At 41.0% G+C, this 22,160-nt stretch overlaps 1 pseudogene; it reads right to left on the minus strand.

The window, feature by feature from the left end:
• The window catches only part of LOC149141138 (protein DUF642 L-GALACTONO-1,4-LACTONE-RESPONSIVE GENE 2-like), a 185,547-nt pseudogene extending 163,680 nt beyond the window's left edge, over window positions 1-21,867 (minus strand).
• Window positions 21,868-22,160: the final 293 nt, after the last annotated feature.

Genomic DNA, 22,160 nt, shown 5'->3' on the forward strand with positions numbered 1-22,160 from the left:
TATGGAGGCTTTTCCCACATTTAGCCTTCAAAATAAATCCTACAGGAAAATCTATAGGAGGACACAGGAAATCTACAGGAGGGAAAATAACGTTCTACAGGAGGCCTACAGGAGGAGGCCGAGAGCAGTTTTCACTGTTTTGAGGGTGTGAGAGTGGGTGAAAAATGTGGATTAAGGTTGGAATGAGGTTTTATGGTGCCTAGGGTCTACCAAGAATCACGAGGAGAGAGAAAGATGATTGGATTTGCTCAAGGAGAGAGAGGAAAGTCTATGGAAAATGCAGGAAACTAAGGCAGAATTTAGGGGAGACTTGGGCGACCTGTAGAGCATGGATCAGATGAAGGGTGGAATGGCTGATAGGTTAGAATACTGCTAGAATATATCTGCTACATAAACAACTGACAGTCAACCAATGAGATTAAGCAAGCAAGGAAATAAGTGCATCTAAAAAAACAGAGTTTTTGCATCAAAGTAAACTATGATCTATGAAAGGAAATGCTGATAACCATTGCATGAAAGAAGACTGTTTCAAATAAGGAAATGAGCATGATGAAGAAGTTCTGAAGCAAAGCAAACTAGACTATGAACCAACTAGAAAGTTGTAAACACTAGAAGTCCTATGAATGAGGAAAATCTGTGTTTTTAGGGCAGCAAGAGGGTTTTTGCCTCAAATCATTGTCCCAAAGGGAGGAAGAGAGGCTAAGGCACTGCTGCTAGCCTTTTGAATCTTTTCTTTATCACTGCTTAACCTACTATAGAAAGCATAAATGGAAGAAAACTACTAAATCATCAAAAGCAACCTATTCTTAACCATAAAATAAATACATCTAACAACAACCTAGTCTACAAAATGAAATGAAACATACAAATACAAGTAAAGAGGAGCTTCGCTGCTTGGATTGGGCCCTAACCCAAGAGCTTCAGCCCTATGAGATGACTCAGTGCTAACTCAAAAAGGATTCCATCTTTATTCTCAAAACAATAATAAGATTACATGAACTGTCACAAGATAATAAGCTCGAAGTTGAGCAGAGTTTACATAAGCAATGCTACAGCAAAAGTTCAACAAAAATTTGACCAACTCCTAGTGAGGCCCTAGGCCTCTCTGCTTATACAAATGAAGCTCCCAACAGCTTCCTCAAAATCAAGGAGGCTTGGCTCCCAAAACTCAAGATAAACATCAGTTATCATCCACTTTGCTCGGCTACCTGCTAATGCATGACTTGGCTGCTTGTACTCCGAGCTGAATGAAGGGAAATTTGAAGTGAGGAGTAATAAATGAGGGGGATTCCCTCCTATAAGTCCGCTCCTTTGTCCACTTTGAGTTATTTCTACCATTTTTCCACTGGATCCTTGACTTTGACGACAAAAATCATCAATAATCTGCATTAAACACATATTAAACCTAATCGCATCATAACTAACTCAACTCACTCTATAAGCATAAACATAATCAAAAAATCATGCAATAAGCTAAGAGAATGGTTGATTTGACTAGGTTAGGAGGTAAAATGGTCCCATATAATTACCCATTTATGAGGCTCATCATCACCCCCCTACTGAAAGTGTTGCTCATCCTCTGAGCAACTTAGTCCATCTCCTCATCTTTGATGGCCCTAGTGGCCTCCCTAGCATCCCATGCTTCTGATGTGGTCTCCTCCTCTTTGTCATAGAATCCTGCCTTTCTGTCTACCTCTTCCCACTGTTGTTGCTCTTCTTCTTCTTTTGTGCCTTCTAACATTCCTAGTAGTAGTAGGGGACTCAATTTGAGGCCAATCCAATTGACCTGCAGCCTCTGCATGGAGCACTTGTACATTGGCACTCTCCTTAATGCCTCTTTCATCCTCATTGGGGAGTGATACTCCTTGATCTGCAGACTATGTGGTAAGGTGTTCCATCTCCTCATACAAGCATGCACACAGTCATCCCCAAGTAGCCTTTCCATAGCCTCAAAATGTGCAATGGCTTGAGCCTAATCACTGATATATCTAGGGGAAATCTGAGGATTATGTGCAAGTAGGTTATGTGTGCTGATGAGTGCCATGGGGTTTGATGGCTTAGCTCTAATCATTAAGGGCTCATTCTGCTCCTTTATCATCAACTTTCTTATTTCTGCTGCCCTTAACTCTTCATGGTTCATCCATGAGGCCATAGCCATTAGTTGCAGGTCCCCTAGCCTAGCATTGGGGTCCCATACATTCATGTCTGTGAGGGACATCTTATGCAGATAGAATTCTACCATCTTTGCCTTATCTTCTGATGTGCTTTGGGTACACAGGTCCATAAACTACCTATAATCTTGGAAAGGCATTGTGCCTCTTTGTGCCAAAGTCTTGATCTGAAATTGCATCCATTGGTCCTTGAAATATAGGCCATAGGATTTTGCTGGTGTCCTACATTGCAATGCCTCCATGGACCAGCTGGCCATGCATGCCAGTTGGGTCTCTTTCTCTTGCAGCTATCTTCTTAGCAATTCATTTTCAGTTTCCAAGTGACTTCTTGTGATTTCTTCTCTGTGTCTGACAACGCTTAATTCTCTACCCATTTCTCTGAGTTTGTTCCCCATTTGGCCAATATCCTCAACTCTCTTGGATTTGTCTATTTGCATCTACCTATGAGTCCTTATTCTTTCTTTCTCCAACTCAAAGAATAGTGGAATTGCAAATTTTTGTGGAATGATTCTCCCTCCCTCAAGAAGATTATAGTAAGAGCCAAGACTAGGCTGGGGGTCAGGTTCTTATGCCTCTGTTGCTTCCTCCTTTGCCTATGGCTGTCCTTCTACCATTTTTTCAAGTTTTTCAGTCTCTTTTAGTTTTGACAGGGTCTCCTGTAGAACAGTTTGTGCTTCCTGTAGAACTATTTTTGAGTCCTGTAGTTATACTTTTTCTTTCCATGTGGGAGAACTAGGAGTCCCCCTTTCATAAGTGATAGGTGTGTTGGAAGGGGATTCTGTTTCTTGGGTAGAGGGTGAATCTTCAATAACAATTGGAAGTTTGGAGGAAGGCTGGGGTTTCCCTATTTTGTTCCTTGTGATCTTCCTAGCCCTGAAATACATTGAGGTTTGTCTCTTCCTCTTTTGTTTTGGTTTAATAGGGGTGCTGAGGACAGTGAGAGCAGCTGCTGCCTCTCTTTCTAGGGTCTCAGGAGACACTTCTGTCTTTTATGCCCCTTTTTCTCCTCCTTCTATCTCTTTCTCTGTCTTTGTTTGCTCTGTTCCTTCAGCTTTCTCCTCCTCTCTTTTGGTTTCTTCCTTCTTCCCTTCCTGTCCCTCTCAATCATCAGTTTCTCCACCTTCTCCCTCTTGCTTCTCTTCCTTCTCACTACCAGTGGGGCTAATATCATAGGTCAGGGCCTTTATGTCATCTTCAACAGTCATGTTTCAGAAAATTTCCCATGGTATGGAGATTGTAAACGTATGGATGGCTTCTTCCACTAAAATTTTGATTAACCCATGGTGAGCTAGCTGGTCTAGATTTCCTTCTTTTACTTTAGTATTGGAGTCAATGAGGGACTGCAGGAGGAAGTAAGGGATGCTAAGCTTCTGAGGGGCTGGAGTGTCCATGCCATACCTTAATTCATGCATGATTCTAAAGTGGTAACCATAGAAAATGCTATACCTCCCCTCACAGGAAATATACTTGATTATTTGATAGCTAACTTCATCCCAAGGGTATGGTGTGCTAGCCCTTCTTATGCCATTCTTATCTTCTACATGGGTTTCATTGTTTTGGAAGAAGTTTTTCTTGGCAGTCTGGTCAATTGGTTTTTCATAATTACTCCAAGGCAACCCAAGAGGAAGGGTAGTGACCCTACTGATAAATTCAGGGGTTAACTCCATGGAAAGGCCTCTAAAAGTGACATTGGCATGTGTTCTGGAGTAAGGGACCAAATAGTGGGCAAATTTCTGAGCAATTTCCTCATCAAACCCTCAGAATTTCTCAAAAAAGTTCATCCAATTGGCTCTTGTGAATATGTCCACTACTTGGGGGTGTGCATGGAGCCTGGAGGAGTTGGTGGGCTCCTTCCTCATAATACCTCCTATAATTTTGTGTATTCTTCCTTGGGAAACCAACTATGGAAATGGAGAGTTTTTTTTTTTTTTTTTTTGAAGAAAAACAGAGAGACAGAGACTGTGTTTTTTTTTTTTTTGAGAAATAAGCAGCAATTCTTTTTATGAATTTCCTCCACCCAAAAGTTTTATTTTCTCGTCAAAATTAAACCACTGCTTTCATATTTTGATATTCAATGGAGGTATGCCAAGAACCTACCTCTTGAGCCCGAGAATTGTGCTAAAAACTGTGTTTTCCCTCTCCAAAACAGCTTACTCGCCCTCCTGTAGAAAACTGCCAGCCCTCCTGTAGGTTCTCCTGTAGAACCTGTAAGTGCTCCTGTAGAACACCGAAGGTAGGGATATTGGAGAGATCAATGGAGAATGATGGGTATGAGGCTTGTGGGGCCACGAGAAGGTAGCAGGAGTGGAGTTTCAAGGAGAGAATGAAGGAGAAAGGTGGTGAGAGTGCTTCGACGAGGAGTACTTATGGCTTTTTATGGATATTTCTGGTGATGGAGGGTGAGCTGGCCAAGTGTACATTAGCCCCATTCGGACCATTGGTCCCCACTTGCCTTGTCATCATTTCCTTTTCCTTGTAATCACCCCTCATGATTGCATCGGAGTTCCCATCGCCTCCACTACCTGTCCTTGACATCTCTCTTGAGTTTGAATAAGCGCATGTGTGGTGACATCTTTGGATGAGTGAAGTCAACTGGATAAAGGTGGATGAGATAACTGGCCACCTCAACCCCAACCAACCTCAACCATCTCGTTGTTGTTGCATGCTCTCTAATTATACAAATGCAAATAGAGGAGCGGGTGAGTCACTTACTTGAGATCCGAATGCATTTGTTGTGAGGTGCTATGGCCTTTCCTTCTGCTGCATGCCTTTATTTATTTTGATGCATGCTTGTCTGCTTGCTGAGATATGGTTGTGCTATGTGCAGGTTCCTTTCTGGCTGGATCTAATCTTCAGGTGTCTAATTCAACCTTCAGATTTTCACCCTCATGCTGCTGATGCTAGATTTTAATGGGATCAGCTACTACAAGAATTCCTATAGGAGCTCATGTAGCTGCTTCTCCCTTTGAAATTTTTAGCTTTTCCTGTGCTTGGAGTTGTGAAGATGATGCCAGAAATGTAGATAGAGATGGAGAGGTAATGGTTAGGCTTCAGGTGAGGTGAATGGTGCTGTTCTTTTCTCTTATTTTTTTGTTGTTTTCTTTTTCTTTTCCTAAAAAAACTATTTTTTCTGTGTTTTTTCTAGGCAAGGAGAAGAATGGTGCTTGGGATATGATGCAGGTCTAGAAATGATGGAAGATAGGTTTGAAGACTGCAGGAGGATTTATAAATCCTTTATGAGGATTCCCTATTCCTCAAACTACCTTTAAAATCCATTTCTAGCTCTTTGTAATTTCTACATGAGCCTCTTGTAGAAAACACAGGGCCTCCTGTAGAAAACATAGTTTTCGAAAAAGAAATACAGTGAGGTGAAAAGAATGTTAAGAATGATGGAGAAAGGTGAGGGAAGGTAGGATAGGTGTTGGTATTGGTTTCAGAGCTCCCTTGGTACCTGCTGCTGCTTCTTGTAGTCCTCCTGCAAACCTGCAATACAACTGGAAATTCATTTTTCTTTTTATTCTTTTTTTTTTTGAAAACAACCAGGGCACCTCAGGGAGGTTTTCACCCTAATTTCTTCCCCTAGGTGCCTCCAAGGGATCTTATTTTCTTTCTTCTCTCTTTTTTTTTGACACCACTGGGCTGCCTCAGGAGAGGTTTTCAACCCAATGATGGGACTCAAGCGCCTCATGGAGGTTTTCACTTGAGTCCTTATTATTTTTTTATTTTTTCTTTTTTCTTCAGTGAGTGGGTGAAGTGGAGGCTAAGACATGCTCCACTACCATCACTGACTTATTCAATCCTTCAATGAACTCTCGCTTGGAGAGGGGTTTCTTGTAGATTTTCAACCGGTGTCCATTGACAAGCATGGGGATGGCTTCATCATCAATGGTTCTGATCAGAACTGAACCATTGTCATTGCATTTCTCCACAGTGTAGGGTCCTAGCCATCTTGTCCTCAGCTTGCCCTTGAAATATTTATACCTTGAATCATAGAGTAGTGCCCAATCTCCCTCTTGAAATTGCTTCTCTTTGATGTTTTTTTCATGCCATATCTTCCTCTGAAGCTGAACTACCTCTGTGTGGAGAAGGGCCTACATTCTGTGTTCATCCAATCCATTAAGCTGGAGTAATCTTTCTTTCTGTGCATGGCTAAGGTCTAGGTCTAGCTGAGCTGCCATCCTTAGGGTGTTGAATTCAAATTCTATTGACAGCAAAGCCTTCTTCCCATAGACCAGCTCGTAGGGTGTGAACCCTGTAGTGGTCTTCCATGTTGTGTTGTAGGCCCAAGTGGCCTCAACTAATCTGTCCGCCCAATCTTTTCTGTTGCTGCTCACTACCTTTGTTAGGATCCCTTCCAATGCTCTATTAGTGACCTCCACCTGCCCATTGGCTTGTGGATGGTAAGGGGTGGAAGTCCTATGCTTGATTCTATGATGTGTGAGAAGGTCTTCAATCAGATTAGAAGTGAACTGGCTGCCTTGATCTGTGACCAACTCTCTTGGATACCCGAACTTGTAGAATATGTTCTCTCTCAAAAATTTAGCTACTTTTTCCTCTATCGCTACTTTAATTGCTTTTGTCTCCGCCCACTTTGTCAGGTAATCGGTGCACACAATGATGTATTGCTTCTGTTTTGAAGGAGGGATGATAGGCCCCACAAATTCTATGCCCCACTTCTCAAATGGCTCAAAGGTCACTTGAGGTTGCATGGGCATTTCATCCTTTGGAGTAGGTTTCCCCACCCTTTGACACCAATCACACTGGCTAGTATATCTCCTCACATCCTAATGAAGAGTGGGCCAATAGTAGCCTGCTTGCAGTATCTTGAAGGTAGTTCCTTTTGCTGCAAAACGACCTCCACAAGGCCCATTATGACAAGTCAGGAGGATGTCAAAAACTTCCTCCTCCTTAACACATCTCCTCAAGATCTGATCTGGGCCAAGTTTGAAGAGATTGCCCCCAATCCAGGTGAAAGGGGCACTTTTCCTTACTATTTTGCTCTTCTCCTTTGAGGACAAGTGTGGTGGGAACTGTGTTGAAACTAAGTAGTTTGCTATATCAGCAAACCATGGAGAGAGTACTGAGATAGAAAACAGGGGTTCATCTAGCACTTGATCATCCACCATTCCTTCTTCACCTGCAGGCAAATTTATTCTAGACAAAAAGTCAGCAACAACATTTTCTTTACCAGGCTTATCAACAATGGTCAAATGAAACTGCTATAGTAAAAGCAACCATCTAATAATGCCAGCATTCGCATATGGTTTGTTCATTAAATATCTAATTGTAGCATGATCAATGTGCACAAAGGTTTGATAGCCTGTGACATAATGTCTGAATTTGTTTAAGGAATGCATGACAGCTAGGAGTTCCTTCTCGGTTACCATATAGTTCAACTCTTCCTTTGACAAGTTTTTGCTTATAAAGTATATGGCATAAGGTAACTTTTCATCGATTTGTCCCAAGGTTGCTCCTATTGCTTTTTTCGAGGCATCAGTGTGAATGTGGAAAGGTAGGGCCCAGTTTGGGCCTCTCAAAATTGGGGCAGTCACAAGTTTGCTTTTCAAGGTATCTAGGGCTTCTTGATAGTTTTCTGACCATATGAATTTGGCATCTTTACCCAAAAGACCAAACAAAGAAGAGGCTAGCTTGTTGAAATCTTTAATGAATCTTCGGTAATACCCAACTAAGCCTAGGAAACTTCTGACATCTCTCACCTTTTGAGGAGGTGGGACCCGTTGGATGATGGCAATTTTGTTGGGGTCCACCTGCAATCCTTGTTGAGATATTTCATGCCCTAGCACAGTCCCTTCAGTCATAAAAAATTCACATTATTCCAAACTGAGGGATAGGTTCATCTCAATACACTTGTCTAGAACTTTTCCTCGGTTAGATAAAGCTTCCTGAAAATCAGATCCATAAGGAGTAAAGTCATCCATGTATATCTCTACTGCATCATGAACTAATTCGAAGAATATACTCAGTACCACTCTTTGGAAAGTGGCTAGAGCGTTACACAAACCAAAAGAAAGGACTCGGTATGCAAAGGTACCCCAAGGACAAGTGAAAGTTGTCTTATCTTGGTCTTCTGGGCTGATTTGAATTTGATTGTACCTGCTAAACCCATCTAGGAAATAGAAAAACTTTTTCCCTGCCAGACCGTCTAACACTTGATCTATGAAAGGTAAAGGGAAATGGTCCTTCTTAGTGGATTTATTCAATTCTCGATAGTTGACATAGATTCTACACTTACCATTTTTCTTTGGCACTAGCACCAAAGGAGAGACCCATTCATTGTAGAGATGGGATAGATGAACTCTGCGTCAAGCAATTTCTGCAGTTCTTCCTTAACAATATCTTTAAGTGCTGGGTTCGTCCTCCTTTGAGGCTACCTGATTGGCTTGCAACCTTCCTTGATGTATATATGATGAGTACAAACTGAAGGGTGCACTCTTTTCATCTCCTTTTAACTCCAGGCAAAGGCATCTAAGTGCTTTCTCAGCAGGATACACAGTTCCTTCTCCTGGGAAGTGGATAGTGATGGATTGATTTTCAAGGTTCTTTCTAGACCAAACTCTATATTCTTAACATGGAGAGAAGTGGAGTAGGCCACACAGAGATCAATTGAGGGGCTGTTTTGGGTTTCTCTTACTATGTCCTCTAAAGGCAATACACTGGGAGGTGGATTTTGAATCAGATTTTGAATCATATCATCCTCATCTTGTTGTTTTCCTCCCATGGCGATTTCTAATGTACAAAGCAGTGCAGAATAAACTTCATCCTCATCTTCCTCCTCCAACCAGAGAGGTAGATCATGTTCTAACAAAGGTTGGGTAGGAGGATATAGGATTAACTGCTTGGACATATGCCCATTCTTTATGGTCATTTTCCCAGCTCGACAGCTGATGTAGGCATCAGCGGTAGCCAATCAGGGTCTTCTTAGAATGAGAGGATACCCAGTGAGCTTTGCCTTGGGCTGGAGAACTAAGAAATTAGCAGGGTACTCCCAAGAATCAATGGAGACCATCACATCTTCCACAATCCCCTTAGGGGTCACAGTGGAGCGGTCTGCTAACTGTAGCATGGTTGTGGTCTTCCTCAAGGAGCCCTGAAGGTTGAGTTTGAGCATTGTGTCCTTTGTCATCACATTAATGGCAGCTCCCAGATCAATCAAAGTATGTGGAATCATGGTGCCATTGATGTGGACATCAACTACTGGGCTTCCAGGGTCTAGATATTTTGGATAGATTACCTACCCCAACATCAGGTCGGACAGTTGCCCTATGACATTGATGGTTGGGGCATCTCTCTTGCACCTTCCTGGATGCCTAAAGCACTTCTCTTTAATCAACCTATTGTAGATAGGCACATCCTTTATGGCTTGGAGAAGTGGTATCTTTACACATATATGTTTCAATTCCCCCAGGAGTTTAGTTTCTTCTGGGGTAGGCTGGACTGTCACGGATAGTCTCTCAGGAAAGGGTGGAATTGCTTTTGGTTCACTTTCCTCTTTATCTTCCTCAACCTCCCTAGGTGGAGGTTGACTATCTAGGAGAACTTTCCCAAATCACAGGTTGATCTCCTGAATCTCCACAGCATAAGTTGGGCATGATGGTTCCCCACTATACACTTGTTGAGCCTGTCTATTGTTCGGGTTCAGATTCAGCTGGGTAGGCATTTGGGGTTGCTTTGGAGGAGCAGGAGGTAACGGTTGTGGTTGGGTAGGTGGTGGAGGCAAAAGAGCGGGGAGAGAGTTGTGTTGGGGCCTCCACCCCTGATGAGGTGCATTCCATTGAGGTGATGGCTAAGCATAGGATTGAAATGAATGGTTGGCTGGTTGGGCATGATATTGAGATGTGAAGGACCAAGGAGGAGGCGTGGACCAGGAAGGATGAGCAGGGGGACCCCAAGAAGGTATGGAAGTGACTTGGTTGGGGTGGTAGTATGCCTGGGATGTCCCTTGCATCCCCTGCTGGTATGGTCTAGGTCCATGTGGCCTTCTTTGGTTTATGTAATAGAGTTGTTCAGTGACTCCCTCAGCCCCTTGATATACAACTTTAAGTCCGGGTAAGGAAGGGCACTTATCTGTGGAATGATTTTCTTCACAGACTGAACAAACCTCTATAGAGTTCAATGGGCATTCGTTCCTAGGATGCCTCCTGGTGCATCTAGGGCAAAAGATGGCCAAAGCCCTCTCTGCTTCCTCTTGTTTCCTTTTGATATGCAAGGTATCCATTTGCATGGTAAGAGTTTGCAACATCTCACTCTTGAAGTCTTCCAACATGTTTCCAATTTCTCCTTTGATGGATGAGTTAGAGGAAGAGGTACTAGCTATGGGTTGAATCCCCCTACCTTTCTTTTTGGTTGCTCTAGAATGGTTTCTAAAAATAGTCTTTATGTCTTCATATGATAGTTGGTAGATGTCTCCCCCAGCCAGTAGATGGAGGGAGTCTAAAATATTTTCCTGAATTCCCTTGAGCAGAACCATCTTCAAAGACTCAGGGTCAAGTGTACACCTGACCCTTTTGTAATTGAGCTGGAACCTCTCCTCATAGTCTTCCAGGGACTCATCACTTCCTATAGTCATTCGGAAAATTTCTTCTTTAGTATCTTTTGACCTACAATAGTCTTGATACTTGTTGTTAAAGGCTTGCTGCATCTGAGCCCAAGTTGTGATACTATTGCCAGGTAATCCCATGAACCAGCGCAATGCTGCATCCTTGAGAGTAGAAGGGAACAGTTTCAACTTTTGCTCATCTTCTGCATAGTCATAGGTTCGACAGATAACAACAAACTCAAACAAGAAGGTGTCAGGATCTTCTGTAGTCAGACCATGGAAATGAGGTAGGGCGGAAGGGCTTATATTCTTCATTTTGGTGTCCCCATTGGTCTCCTGAATGGGAAAGGTACCCTCTATTCTTTCTCCATTCCCCTTAGCATTTTTGTGTTCAGCCATTGGCTCTAAAGGAATTTTTTCTTCTTCTTCTTCCCCTATAGGTTCTTCAAATATGTCGGGTTGTTCACCTAAGGGTTCTTCTTGATTGCAGCCACCGAAGAAGAGAGAAGGTTGGCTGTGTGGAGCAGTGGGGGTGTTGGGAAATTTTCCCGAATTATCTCTATTCCCACGAGGCATGAAAGGAAATCTTTTTGGTTGGTTTTTGTTTCTTTTTCCCCACATTGATAGTACTTGCAAAACTGAAATTGATTGAACAAACAAATTGCAACTAACTGAAATGAGCTTGCTGAAATGAAATTTGCAGAATTGAAGAGGAAAGAAAGGAAATGCAGAACTGAAAGCAAGGAAATGACTATTCTACTTTTGCTGAAATGGAAATTGTAGAATTGAAAAGGAAAGCAAAAGAAATGCAGAACTGAAAGAAAGGAAATGTCTATTCTACTTTTGCTGAAATAAACTATTAGCAGAATGTTGCAAGAGAAAATAGAAGAAAGCAGTAATCATAGAATACTCTAATGCTTCCCCGGCAACGGCGCCAAAAAGTGGTGAGCACTAGTATTGCAGCAATAATGCTACAACTCCTGGGTTGCCTACTTTACTCTTATCAACCTGGTAGTTTGTAACAAACTTGGAAGCGTTGGTGTTGTATGCATAAGTACTAGTTCTTACTACAGGTTGTCACTTGGTCATCCGACGCAAGATCACTAGGAGTTCAAGACAAATTCTATGGATTCCAGAAGAAGCTCTATATGTGATGAAATTAGAGAAAGATTACTCTACAGATGCTACTCTAACTGCAGAAAGGAGAAAGACTGAAATGTAAAGCAAACCTAGTAAACCCTAATTAACCAACTAATCCTACTTTTGCAAAAATCACTATGAAAACCATGAAAGGAATTCCATTACCTAGTCAAGGAAGTAAACAACATCTAACTAAGCTATTTCTGGAAGTAAATAAGCAAAAAACATCTTTTTGTATTTTTATGTGAAATTGACATGCATATAATTTATTGTGTGTGAATGTGGCAGCGAATAGGTGGCATTGGAGGGTGTCTTTGGGATTTGAGAGGATGTAGGATGATGTGGATTGGTCCTAGGAGGTCTCAGGTGGCCTTCTGGAGGCTTTTCGCACACTCGGACTTCAAAAGAAAGCCTACAGGAAAATCTACAGGAGGACACAGGAAATCTACAGGAGGGAAAACAGTGTTCTACAGGAGGCCTACAGGAGGAGGCCGATCACTGTTTTGAGGGTGTGAGAGTGGGTGAAAAAGGTGGATGAAGGTTGGAATGAGGTGTTAGGGTGCCTAGGGTCTACCAAGAATCACGAGGAAAGAGAAAGATGATTGGATTTGCTCAAGGAGAGAGAGGAAAGTCTATGGAAAATGCAGGAAACTAAGGTAGAATTGAGGGGAGACTTGGGCGACCTGTAGGGCATGGATTAGATGGAGGGTGGAATGGTTGATAGGCTGGACTACTACTAGAAGATATCTTCTACATAAACAACTGACAGTCAACCAATGAGATTAAGCAAGCAAGGAAATAAGTGCATCTAAAAAAACAGAGTTTTTGCATCAAAGTAAACTATGATCTATGAAAGGAAATGCTGATAACCATTGCATGAAAGAAAAGCATGAAAGAAGACTGTTTCTAATAAGGAAATGAGCATGATGAAGAAGTTCTGAAGCAAAGAAAACTAGACTATGAACCAACTAGAAAGCTGTAAACACTAGAAGTCCTATGAATGAGGAAAATCTATGTTTTTGGGGCAGCAAGAGGGTCTTTGCCTCAAATCATTGTCCCAAAGGGAGGAAGAGAGGCCAAGGCACTGCTGCTAGCCTTTTGAATATTTTCTTTATCATTGTTTAACCTACTATAAAAAGCATAAATGGAAGCAAACTACTGAATCATCAAAAGCAACCTATTCTTAACCATAAAAGAAATACATCTAACAGCAACCTAGTCTACAAACTGAAATGAAACATACAAATACAAGTAAAGAGGAGATTCGCTGCTTGGATTTGGCCCTAAACCAAGAGCTTCAGCCCTCTGAGGTGACTCAGTGCTAACTCAAAAAGGATTCCATATTTATTCTCAAAACAATAATAAGATTACATGAACTATCACAAAATAATAAGCTCGAAGTTGAGCAGAGTTTACATAAGCAATGCTGTAGCAAAAGTTCAACAAAAATTCAACCAACTCCTAGTGAGGCCCTAGGCCTCTCTGCTTATACAAATGAAGCTCCCAACAACTTCCTCAAAATCAGGGAGGCTTGGCTCCCAAAACTCGAGATAAACATCAGTTATCCTCCACTTTGCTTGGCTGCCTGCTAATGCATGACTTGGTTGCTTGTACTTCGAGCTGAATGAAGGGAAATTCGAAGTGAGGAGTAATAAATGAGGGGGATTCCCTACTATAAGTCCTCTCCTTTTTCCACTTTGAGTTATTGCTGCCATTTGTCCACTAGATCCTTGACTTTGACCACAAAAATCATCAATATTCTACATTAAACACATATTAAACTACATGGCATCATAACTAACTCAACTCACTCTATAAGCATAAATATAATCAAAAAATCATGAAATAAGCTAAGAGAATGGTTGATTTGACTAGGTTAGGAGGTAAAATGAGCCTATATAATTACCCTTTTATGAGGCTCATCATAACCCAAAACTCAAAACTTCGAAATATCCTCTAGTATATTGTCTTAAGCTCCGATACCATGTAGACTTTCCTGTAGATTCACAACTCATATAATGTACTAAAACATAAGACAAGAATCTACTCTACTCTTTAAACACTGAAAACCAATGATCGATGAAAACAATAATCGACAAGAGGAAGATAATTAAAGACACATAACACAATTGTTTCTTTGGGGAAATCCACTACTCAAAACCTCGACTATCTATTGCATTAATCAGAAATCTAAGTGATAACACAAAGCTTGTTCTCACAAAAACAATTCCTGCACAAGTATGATCTACTCTCTGCCTCACAAGCCTGCACTAACCAACACTTAGCCAATTTCTACTGCCTACCGAGCCCCTATTACCTTTCACAATTCCTAAGAGGAATAGCCCATATTTAATTGGCAATTCCTTCTTCCATAACCTCACAATCCAAATCTAGGTCCTCTTTTGATTTCATGCATGATCTATACAACTCAGATCATTCTACAAATGGTAGTACGCTATCCCTGCACTCTTGTCTAAACTGGGTCTTTCTCTGAACTGACATGCATGAGTTTCTCATGAGGGAATATTCAGTTAGCTGGAGTAGCACTGAGGATGAACCAGTACACCAACTCACTACTAATCCTCTACTAGTTCCACAAACAGTTAGAACTAGTTTAACTGTCTATAATTCATTCAAATTGAGTTATCTAATTACAACTCAAATAAACTCATCCTGGACCCCTAAAATTTATGGAGAACATATACATGACTACAGAAAGACTTCCAACTCGAAATTCCTAATCTAATTAAGTTAATTAAACTTAATTAATTATTTACAAATTGCTATGAGAATAGAATTCAATTTTAATTCACAATTTAATTCAAGGAAAAATTAAATTGGAATTTCTTGTTTCCATTTCTCAACACCCATGGTTGAGAAATGATAAAGGAGTTTAAGCAAGAGGAGCTAAGTGAGATCATAACTCTATGTTTTCGTAATGATATTTTACAAGATTTATGAGATGTATTGGGTTCTGATAGTATAGATAATATTATATGCAGATGGATGGGTCGAAAACTATGTTAAAGAGCATCTTTAAGGCCACCAAAGTTGATCACTTCCAGCTCCAGAAAGTGGGGAATTTAAGCAATTAAGGGGGAAAGAGACATGCGTATCGGCTAGTAACTGCAGAGGAACACCATGGCAGAGACATGGCATGATCAGAGGCAATCAAAGTAAATGGCATGGATATATTTTATTGTGGCCATGATTCAGTTTTCCCATGTTTTTTATTTTGTAATCTGTTGCATTTTAAAGAAGGAATCAATCTGTCATGAAATCATTTGAATCTGCGCATGTCGAGACAACTAGTCAATCAAACAACTATGCCATTAGAATATATTTTGTAGCCATTGATTCAAGCTCCTCCTCTTCTTAAAATAGGGGGAAGAAACTTATTTTAAAGGTTCCCAAATCCTGTTCCTAGAGGTTCGAATTTTTTTTTGCAGGTTTTCTGAGTTCTGTGTACAAAAAGATGTTCCACCTGTTGGTTCAGTGGCTTGTTCGTGGTGTTCTAATGCTTATAAAAATGTCAAAAGTGTTGGACCTATGATATCAAATCTGTTTTCAAATATTAATGAAGCAAATTTGGTGATTCCAAGCAGAGCAATGTGTAGCATGTGTTCCCCTCTATTTTCCATTTCATGTATGGTTATCTTCCTCTAAAATTGTGTAAATAAGTTGTTTGTTTCACTCTCAAATTTTGGATTTACTTATTTTATATGGTAGCAACGATACCTACACGCTTAGATATTTACTAGCATTATATTGTAGCCAATAGTACCTGTGAGATCACAAATTTACCAATGTTATTTTGTGATAGGATGTACCCATGAAAATATAGAGTTAGAAACCTTAAAATGCTCTCCACACTTTCTGCATTTCATCTCCTTATTATTCCAGAGTTTTGCTGGGATTCATTGCTTAGGTTTTTGTGTCATCTATCACTTTGTATTGAATTCCTCTCCTTACACTCTCTTTCTCTCCATTTTTACTACAAGTATAGATATTAAGATGCATGCTACTGTGTGTTGACCACCATATCAAGACATTTATCCTTGGGATGAGTGATATATTCCTACATATACATATGTGCATGTTTAAATCTACCTTGGTGAAGGGTGATTTAATCAAGTTCTAAATCAATCTATTTCCAAATTATATTTAATATGGAGTGCAAAAAACACCTCAACAAATCCTTAAAGAAATCCTCTAACATGTCATAAGCACTAACCCCTTCCTCAACCCGGGGGTTGTCTCTAGGAGCTACAACATAACCTACACTTGAACCCTCTCAAGTGTCTATTCTATGTTAATGCTAGAAGATGACTAGGATTTATAGTTTCCCAACACGATATTAGAGTTCAGCCTCTCAAAGTACAAGCCATTAAGGAAGTACTACCTCTAAGAACATTGAAACAGTTACAAATCTTGTAGGGTAAGGCGAATTTCTTATGATGCTTTGTCCCCAATTATGCTACTTGTGTGCAAGAATTTATGCACCTGCTTCGTCAGGATATTCCCTTCCATTTGGATGATAAAGCTAAAAAAAAATTGAAGCTTTAAAATATGCATTATCATAAGCTCCTTTGATTAGCCCTCCCAATAACAATATAGAATATACCCTATATCTACCAGCATCAGATGTAGCCATCGTTGGGATATTAGTCCATGACGAACCAGATAGAAAGGAGCACATAATTTATTACGTTAGTAAGAACCTATCCAAACCTGCATTGAAGTATGAACCAAAAGAAAAATTGCCTTAGCTCTAGTACATTCAGTAAAGAAGGTTCGACATTATATCATCCTTCGGGCCACTACGGTAATAACATCTATTAACCCCTTGCGATATATGATCACTCGTCGTATGATGACCCACGAATACGCTTGATGGATTGTTATACTATAATAATTTAATATATAATTCAATTCTTCTAGAAGAAAAAAGGTGCCCACCCTCACCAGATTCATCACTAATCTCCCAACAGAGACCCCAGGATCTTCTGTTAATGATGATGTTCCCAATGAACATCTATTTTTAGTATCAATAGATGACCCCTATTATGGTTATATCCTCCTCTTTTTACGAACTCAGAAATTCAAACTCCAGCTTACCTACGACCATTAAAGGTGCATACGCCACCAAGCACCCCACTACCTTCTTCTGAGGGATGTCTTATATCGACGGGGAATCGACACTATCCTTCATAGGTGCCTCACTCACAAACAAGTCGAGAAATCCTTAAATGATTGCCACAATGATGCTTGCGGTGGCCACCACTTAGAAAATCCTTTTTGCCGATAATTTCAGGCCCACCCTTTTCCATGATTGCATACAAGCAGTCAAAATATGTGAGTCATGCCAACAACACACTCATAAGGTGAGAGCCTCACCCGCTCCAATACATCCTTTCATCGTTGTCGACCCCTTCTGCAAATGGGCATAAACTTCATGACCTGTAACCCCCTATAATCTGGGAACCATAAGTACATTGTGGTTGTCGTGGAGTATGTTACCAAATGGGCAGAAGAAATTCCCACATATAATGACACCATAGAAACTGCTACATGACTTTTGTTAGCTTGAGGGGGTCTAGACCTAGGTTAAGAGTTAGCTGCGCCAACCAATAAAACCCTACACTGCTGGCCCTTTCGGAAACAAACCGTATAGCGCAGCCTTTAGTATCACCCGAGGTAGTATTGGGGGATGACAAAACCAGGTTTCTACATCCATAGGTCTGTGTGATGGGTTTCTGTTACTTCTAGGGCTTTAACCCGATCTTCGTGAAACCTAACCCTTGAAATGAGGAAATTATGATAACTTACAGATAACAATTTCTAGCTCTGTGTTGATTTCTTTAAACATTTATAGAATCAAGTAACCTAACCGATCTACTACTTTTGTGCATTAATTAAGTGTTTCTTATGATAAATGCAGAAAACAGAGTGAATACATAGAAAATGCAGAAGTAAACATAAAGGCACAGATACACAAATATTGCTCCAAAATAGTCTTTATTAGATATACATCTTCTATTACAGACTCTTTCTTCCCTGTGCACACAACTGCAACGGCCCGCACACTTTGATGTGGACTTACGAAGGTCTCCACGCACACAGCTGTAGGAGCCTTCCCCTTCACCTAAGTACAAAAAACAGATTCTTCTGACTTAGATCACTTGCCCATACATAGATGCTCAATGATTGATTATTTCCTATGACTTGCTATGAATCATTTTGATAGCATCTTTCTTTACAATACCATGGTTCCCGAACCATGGGCGGGTCACAAAACAAATTAACTTCTAACACACTAAAGGGCTTTGACCTTCCTAAAACCCCTTTGAATTCTAAGAACCTTCGCACTCCACTCATCAGAATGCAAAGACTTTACAAAAAAAACAAAAACTATTACAAAACTAACCCCAGGGGACCCTGTCCCAACAGCGCCCCAACACAAAGTCGTGACTCGTCCTCAAGTCACTCTACTGGTAGTACCTCGATCTTCACCTGTAGCTCACTGAATTCAATCTTCAACTCTTGCAGGTCTGTTGTCCCCTGCGTAGTGGCTTAATGGACTTCTTCAACCAATTTTTGAATGGTGGGGCCTTCAATTGTAAGGCCCATGGTTCTCTGTGTCTGCTGCATGGCCTTCAATGTGCCCTATACTAACAACGTCAACTGACTAGCCTCATTCGTCCAAGGTTGCGTCCTTGAAGATATGATTTCTTCTTTTTGACGCAACTCATCAATTTCGCTCTGGATGAGCTTGCCCTCCTATAACCGGGTGAACCTTTACAATGGTGCTAAGGTTCGCACTGTTGACCGAATCTCGTCGAACTACCTCTGCTTTTCTTTGATATCGACTTGAATCTTCTGCAAAGTTGGATCCTCTTGCAGTGAGGTCCATAGTTCCATGGCCTGTTCAAATAACTAAGTGCAACCCTTGACTACAGCTTCTAAGGTAGCCATTTCTTCCTTAATAGCAGCCTCGCACTACTCTCTGACTTTTGGAGGAGTGGTTGGATGCAACTTAAGTTGTAGCTCAGAGATTTGCAGTTGCACCTCAAATCTGACTTTACCAATTTTTGCCTTTGACTCCTTGATTGCGGCAACTAGCTTCTAGATCTTTTCTGCAGAGGCCGCTTCTGTTGGGATCTGGAGCTTGGGAAGCTCACTACAGGCCTGTGCTATTGCCACTTCTAACTGTTGATTGCACGTCATCACTGCCTCCCTCTCCTTGAGGGTTTGCGCCTTTTCCTCGAACATCTACTGATTATTGGTTTTGGCCTGGTTGATGATCAACAATGCACGTTGTTCCTGAATTTGAAGCTTATCTGACACCCGTTGATGTAGCTCGTGCAAAGTCTGAATAAGAAGCACTGTCAGATTCAGACTCAAGTCTTTCATGTGTAAGAGGTGTGTCCTGCCTTCTGTTGAGTTGATGCATAGGGACCCTTCTGGTAGTTCCACTGTGTGGAGGTCCACGGGGAGTTCTGCTAGCAAGTCTGACCCATTCGCTTGTTTCAGGCTCGCTTTCTTTAGGCTTGCCTATCCCATGCTCGCTTGAATAATACCTGTTTGGACCTACAATTCCCGCGGGCCCTGTTGTACCTTATCCAACATTTGTTGGTATTGTTCTTCGATGTGGCCCTAATGATTCTCATGGTGTCACAGACCACATCACCGATTTTGTCAAAGTCCCCTTTTGCGAGGACCAAAGGAGTCACACTGGCCATCTTGTGTAATTTTTATTTTTGCACAACCCTGTAGAGCTCCTATTTTGCCTCTTCTTGATGATGAAGGGGGAATCCAAGCTTGTGCCCCCTTCCTCTTCATCTTCTGTCTCTTCCTCCACATTTGTGTGCTTCGTATCCAACTCGCCGAGGTCAATAGTGGCCTACGACATAGTGGTAGTATTTTCTTTTGGCACATCGGTCTCTTTGGCAGAGACCCTTTCTTTGGTGTATTCTTTCTCCCTTACAACTGCTTGGAGTACTAATACTATCCCGCATTCATATAGTCATTACGCAGGGGTGGAATCACCCTTGTACAACTTTAATCACCTCCCCGTTGACCTTTCCCAAAAATAATTCCCCATTCAGCTTCACGAGCTGAACTGCGCCTCCATCCGTAATCTCCTTAATAATATATGGCCCCAACCAATGCATTTGGAACTTCCCCGAAAACTTCATGAACTTACTGTCATATAGTAATACCAAATCTCCATTCTTAAAGGTGCGTTGTTTGATATGGCAATCATGCCATGTATTTTCACGATTCTTCTACACTTGCTGATGAAAACCTACTAAGAAGCGATCTTCTTCCAACTCAAATAGCTACGCGAGGTGTTCTTCCATGGTATCTCGATTGGCCATGTCTGTAACTGCAACAATCTGCAAACTTGGCACGATGTACTCCATCAACATTACAACTTCTTGTCCATAAACCAGTCTGAACGACATTTTTCCTGTCAACTTTTTGCAGGTAGTCCTATATGCCCATAGGACAGATGGTATGCATACATCCCAATCATTTCACTTCGCGTTGCAAATATTCATTAATGCGTTCTCTAGGATTTTGTTAAATTCTTTCACTGTGCCATTCGCTTGAGGATGATATGACATACTCTTCTGGTGATACATCTCGAATTCTTCGAGTAAAGCAATAATTATTTCATTTAAGAAGTGCAACCCTCTATCACTCATCAAGATCTTAGGGAAGTCAAATCGAGACAAAATGTATTTGAAAATGAACTTCGCAGTTGTAGTTGCACTACAATCCTTTACAAGTTGTGCCTCATCCCACCTGGTTAGATATTTGGTTGTTTTAGTGATGTATCTAGCTCCTGTCTTCTTCCCTAGTGGCTGAAGTGGCCCCATGAAGTCTTTCGCCCATTAATCAAATGCTTGTAAGGACACCTGCGATTCAAGGTCAATTCACCCCTTCACGATGGTCTTCCCATTCTTTGGAAAAAATCACATGCCCTGCAATAAGCCTTGGAATCCTGATGCATAGTTGGCCACCATAGTCCTTCTCGTAGGATCCTCTGTGTAGTTTCTCTTCTCGCATAATGTCCTCTCATAACCCGTCCATGTGCTTCAGTGAGTATTATTTTTCGTTCATAGTGTAGGAGATACCTCTGCAATATTTCATCGGACCCTATTTTATATAAGTGTCATGCGATGTCAGAGAAATCTACAGCCCGAACCACCAATTCCTTCTTTTATTGTGTCGTATACCCTTCAGGAGCTATACCTATAGACAAGAACTGGATTATGTCTCCAAAATGGTCATTTGCAACATGCACAAAAAAGAGATGCACATCAAGCAATCCTTCCTCTAGATTCATAGGTTCGTCACCATTCTCAATCTGCAAGAGGTGATCTGGTCCAGCATTCAGTCGCCTTGGCTTCACAATTACTTCAAATTCATATTCTTGAAAGAGCAAAAACCATCAGCATATTCCCCCCCCCCCAACATAAGCTTGTTGACCAGGTACTTCAAAGTAGAATGGGTTGTGTACATCTTGAAGTGTGCACCGAACAAATAGTGCCAGAATTTCTGGAGCACATACACCATTGCTAATCCTTTGCGATTTGTGGTTGAATAATTGTTTTCTGCCTTCAATAAATTCCTACTCGCAAATGTTATCAGATGGTCGATATCACCTTCACCTGGTTGATTTAACACAACTCCTAGAGCTATGCAGGATGCATATACATGGACGTGGAAATCCTTCTTCCAGTCAGGGAAAACTAGAATAGGCGTAGTGACCATCTTTTCCTTCAAGACATCCGAAATTTTCTCACAGTCCTTGTCCCAGCAAAACGTCGCATCCTTCTTCAACAATTTTTCCATGGGAACAGTGATCGGCACATACGCTTTGATGGAATTTTTGTAATACCCTGTGTGACCCAACATTGCATGCAGTTGTTTGACATTGTTTGGAGGCTCCAGATTAATAATCACTGCAATTTTGGCAGGGTCTACCATCAACAATTTCTTACAAACTACATGGCCCAATAGTATCCATACGACATGAAAAATATGAATTTCTTCAGATTAAGGGATATCTGATACTTTCAACAAGTATCCAACATGAGGCAAAGACTGGAAACATGTCTCTTTACTAACCAAAACACTGTCCAATCATTGAAATAAACCTCCAAAAACGTGTGAATAAATTCTTTGAAAGCTGCACCCGAGAGAAGATGGTAGGGGTGTTCTTAAGTCTGAAAGGCATAACTATATACTAAAAACAATCCCATTCATTCACAAAGGTGGTC

This window comes from Pinus tabuliformis, chromosome X, assembly GCF_031772625.1.
Source record: "Pinus tabuliformis cultivar Carrire ecotype Pingquan chromosome X, CPIR1, whole genome shotgun sequence".
NCBI lineage: Eukaryota > Viridiplantae > Streptophyta > Pinopsida > Pinales > Pinaceae > Pinus > Pinus tabuliformis.